Genomic DNA, 4,242 nt, shown 5'->3' on the forward strand with positions numbered 1-4,242 from the left:
ATTACTCATTTGAAGCAGTATTTTGACGAAATATTTTTAAATGCTTATTTAACGTTTATTAAATATGTTTTTTTACATCAATTGTTTATTTAAGATAATGGCTTGCAAAAACATTTTCTGAACATTTATTTCATGTTGGACCATTATGACTTAATGGATTGGAAATGGTTTTTAAACATTTTAAACGTTTTTTATTAATTTTTCATTAATTTTACATTTCACGATTCGTTTTCAGGATAACATTTATTTAATGTTTATTAAATGTTTTTTAAACTTTTATTCGTAATGAATTTTTTACATTTTATAATTCGTTTCCAAAATAAGATTCTTTAAATGTTTATTTAACGTTTATTAAATGTTTGTTTTACATTAATTTTTCGTACGAAATAATGATTCAATGGAATATTCTTAAATGTATATTTGATCTTTATTAAACGTTCGTTTTGCATTAAATTTTCGTTTGAAATAATGTTTCGAAGGAACATTTTTTTAAACATTTGTTTGGCCTTTATTAAATGTTTGTTTTACGTTATTTATTTATTTAAAATATGTTAAAAAAACATTTATTTAACGTTTATTTAACGTTTGATAAAATGATTCAAAAAATTATTATTTTCTAAAATTCAAATTAACAAAAAACGTATCAGATTAAAAAAATAAACACGAAAGAGAAGTTAATACAATATAATTGCGATAAGTGTACCATTTATGGATAATAAGAACTGTGTGTCCATCAACAATTATAAGTGGCATGTGTGTGTGTGTGTGTAACGGTAAAGTATGAGATTCATAACCCTGAGATCCCAAGTTCAAAACCCGATAAGTAAAACTTATAAAAATAAAATTACTATTAATTAATAAAGTATATTATCTAAGGTTTAAATGTACTATCGATAAAAAATAATAAATTAAAAAAGATATTCTGTATTATACAATATTTTTTCTAATTTTCAAACAGTTTTAACATTAAAAAAAAGTTTTTTTAACATTAAAAAAACGTTATTTAAACGTTTAAATAAACATTATTTTAATGAAAAAAAGGACTTTTCTTGTTATTTTAAACGTTTTATCATTATAAAACCATTGTTGTCAAATCTTAAAAAAGCGTTTTTTTACATTAAAAAAACATTTCATTTAAATATTAAAAAAATGTTTTTTAACACATAAACGTTTTTTTAACGTTTACATAAACGGTTTTTAAATGAAAAATTAGGGACAAATCCCGTTATTTAAATGGTTTTTCAAACATTTCTTTAAAGTTTTTAAAAAAGTTTAAGAAAACGTTTAAAAAATGTTTTTTCCCTATTTACAATGTTCTTTAAAAACCATTTACTTCTGATACTAAAAAACGCAGGAGGTAAAACAAGCCGAGAAAAAGCACAAGAGCGTATGGTATTCAATAATACTGCCTCGTCATTTTTGTGAGCATTAACAGGTACCACAACGTTGTTATTATTATAAGTACTAGTGATCGACTCATTCTCTGCAACGGTTATGTTTGATCTATCTTTAATACATTTTCCAGGAACGTCACAATGATGCTCAATTGCTAGGAACAACTAAGTCACAATGATACTTAATTGGTCTAATATTGTGGATCCACATGTTTTTATGTTTTTTGATAACCAATACATTTTACTTTTTAACCTATTTTTTTCCCAAATAAAATGGAGAAAACAAGATTTTTCCTGTGAGTTAAGAAGTTCGTCACAAATATTAACCGGTAAAACATATGCTAGGTTATTAACGAGATGAAACAATCGTATTCGTAAATTCTGTGTATTTCTACATGAGCATCACTCAATTCAAACTGTAAAGTTCTAATTATTACGTGTTAATCTTAATTCCTATCGTTTTTTCGTCTCGAAAATCGATTTGTTTCGAAGGGAAGATGAATGCATACCTTAATCAAAGTAATTTCCTCCATTTTCTACTACTTTTTCCATCTCTCCGGCAACAGGGCAATCCCACGACGGTAGAACGCGATGTCTTTCGGGGCGATCCATTCATCCACCCATTTTTGGACTTCGTTGTAACTGGAGAAGTGTGTGTCCGTAAGTGCGTGTTGCATCGATCGGCAGAGATGGTAATCCGACGATGCCAAGAATCTGGAGAGTACGCTGAGTGCGGCAGAACTTCCCATTCAAGCCCTCGAAGTGCATGCTTCACGCTTTTCGCGACATGCAGTCGAGCGTTATCATGCAACAAAATGACTTTGTGTCGATTGTTGGCTACGGATGATCTTTTTTGCATCAATTTGTCACTCAATCGGTATAATTGCTGTTTGTAGCGATCAGCTGTAACGGTTTCATTTGGACCCAAAAGTTCGTAATACAGCACACCTTCCTGGTCCCACCAAACGCTCAGCAAGGTCTTATGCCCGTGAATATTTCTCTTCGGCGTTGAAGCGGATAGTTGGCCGGGGTCCACCCACGATTTTTTCCGCTTGGGATTATCAAATCCGTTTTTTATCGCCAGTCACGATGCGCCACAAAAAACTCTTTTTTCTTTGCCTGGCAAGCAAAGAAGTCGCAATAGTCAAACGATTTGAAATGGCACTTTCTGACAACTCATGGTAGCCATCTCCCTTCCTTATGAATCTTTCCCATGGCATACAAGCGTTTTGAGACGGCCATTGGAGTAACATTTAACTGTTTCGATAACTCTAAAAGTGTTTGAGCTGGATTCTCATCAAGCAATTCTTGCATCTGGACATCTTCAAATTTTTTCGGCTGTCCTGGACGTTCTTTGTCTTTCACATCAAAATCACCGTTTCGGAAGCGTTCAAACCAAACTCTACATGTTCTTTCCAATGGAGTTTCATCACCATACACTTCGGATAATAAGCGATGCGCTTCAGCTGCGGTTTTCTTGAGGTCGAAGTAGTGAAGAAGCACATGTCGGAAAAACAGCTTATCGCTATTCATTTTCAATCGATTGGAAAATCTCTTTGGCGTCGAGAAATCTAACCTGTGAGGATTGAATCACTTTCAGCAATATCTAAACTACAAAAGACATGTGACTTCATCGTCGAAACTCATCAAGCGTTGGAAGCAGAGCCCTCTAGTAGCGAGCGATAGGAATTAAGTTTAACACCTAATAAAAATCATTCTTTATTTTGTTTAAATTCCTTGTTTAACTCATAACTGTGTAAATTTATATCAAAATGATTAAGCATGTACAAATGTGGTATAATTTTATTCGATATACAAAATTTCAAAAAGACACACTTTAAATAATTGTTCATAATTTATTTACGAACTTTAATCCACTGTTTCATCATTTAACTGTGTAAATACTATAATTCATCTGAATAAATTTAAAATAAGTTTGTTATAGAAACAGTGGATTAAAGTTCGTAAATTAATTATCAACAATTATTTAAAATATGTCTTTTTGAAATTTTGTATATCAAACAAAATTATACCACAACATTTGTACAAGCTTAATCACTTTGATATAAATTGACACAGTTATAAGTTAGACAAGGAATTTAAACAACATAAAGAATCGTTTTTAATTAGAACTTTACAGTTTGAATTCAGTGATGTTTATAGGAATACACAGAATTTACGAATACGATTGTTTCATCTAGTTAATAACCTAGCATATGTTTTATCGGTTAATATTTATGACGAATTTCTTAACACAGGAAAAATCATGTTTTTTCTATTTTATTCGGGAAAAAAAATAGGTTAGTAACTAAAATGTATTGGTTATCAAAAAAACAAGAACATGTGGATCCATAACATTGGAGAGCAATTGAGCATCATTGTGACGTTCCTGGAAAATGTATTAAAGATAGATCAAACATAACCGTTACATTCAATAACATTACATAAATTCCATTGCAAAATATTACATGTTTCGGTCTTTATATTAGATCCTGTTCAGATATACGATAAATATAAAATTATTACGTTACTTCGAAAACGCTGAATAAAGAGTGACGCTAAAATCACCTGTTTTTTAGCCCATTTTTGGGTACTCGAATTTTTAACTATGATAACTAGTACTTACAATAATGACGTTGCGGTACCTGTTAATACTCACAAAAATAACGAGGCAGTATTATTGAAAAAATAATATTCGTAAAGGACTCTTAATAACAATAAAATTAAATATGAAAACAAGGCATATAAGAGTCAATACCAACGCACAATATTAAAAAATAATCAAAATTCTATTACATTTGAAACAACCTGACTTCGCGCGGACGTAGCTCGTCGGTCACGGCTGCGG

Source organism: Trachymyrmex cornetzi, unplaced genomic scaffold (genome assembly GCF_001594075.2).
Source record: "Trachymyrmex cornetzi isolate Tcor2-1 unplaced genomic scaffold, Tcor1.1 scaffold507, whole genome shotgun sequence".
In the NCBI taxonomy this organism is placed as follows: Eukaryota; Metazoa; Arthropoda; class Insecta; order Hymenoptera; family Formicidae; genus Trachymyrmex; species Trachymyrmex cornetzi.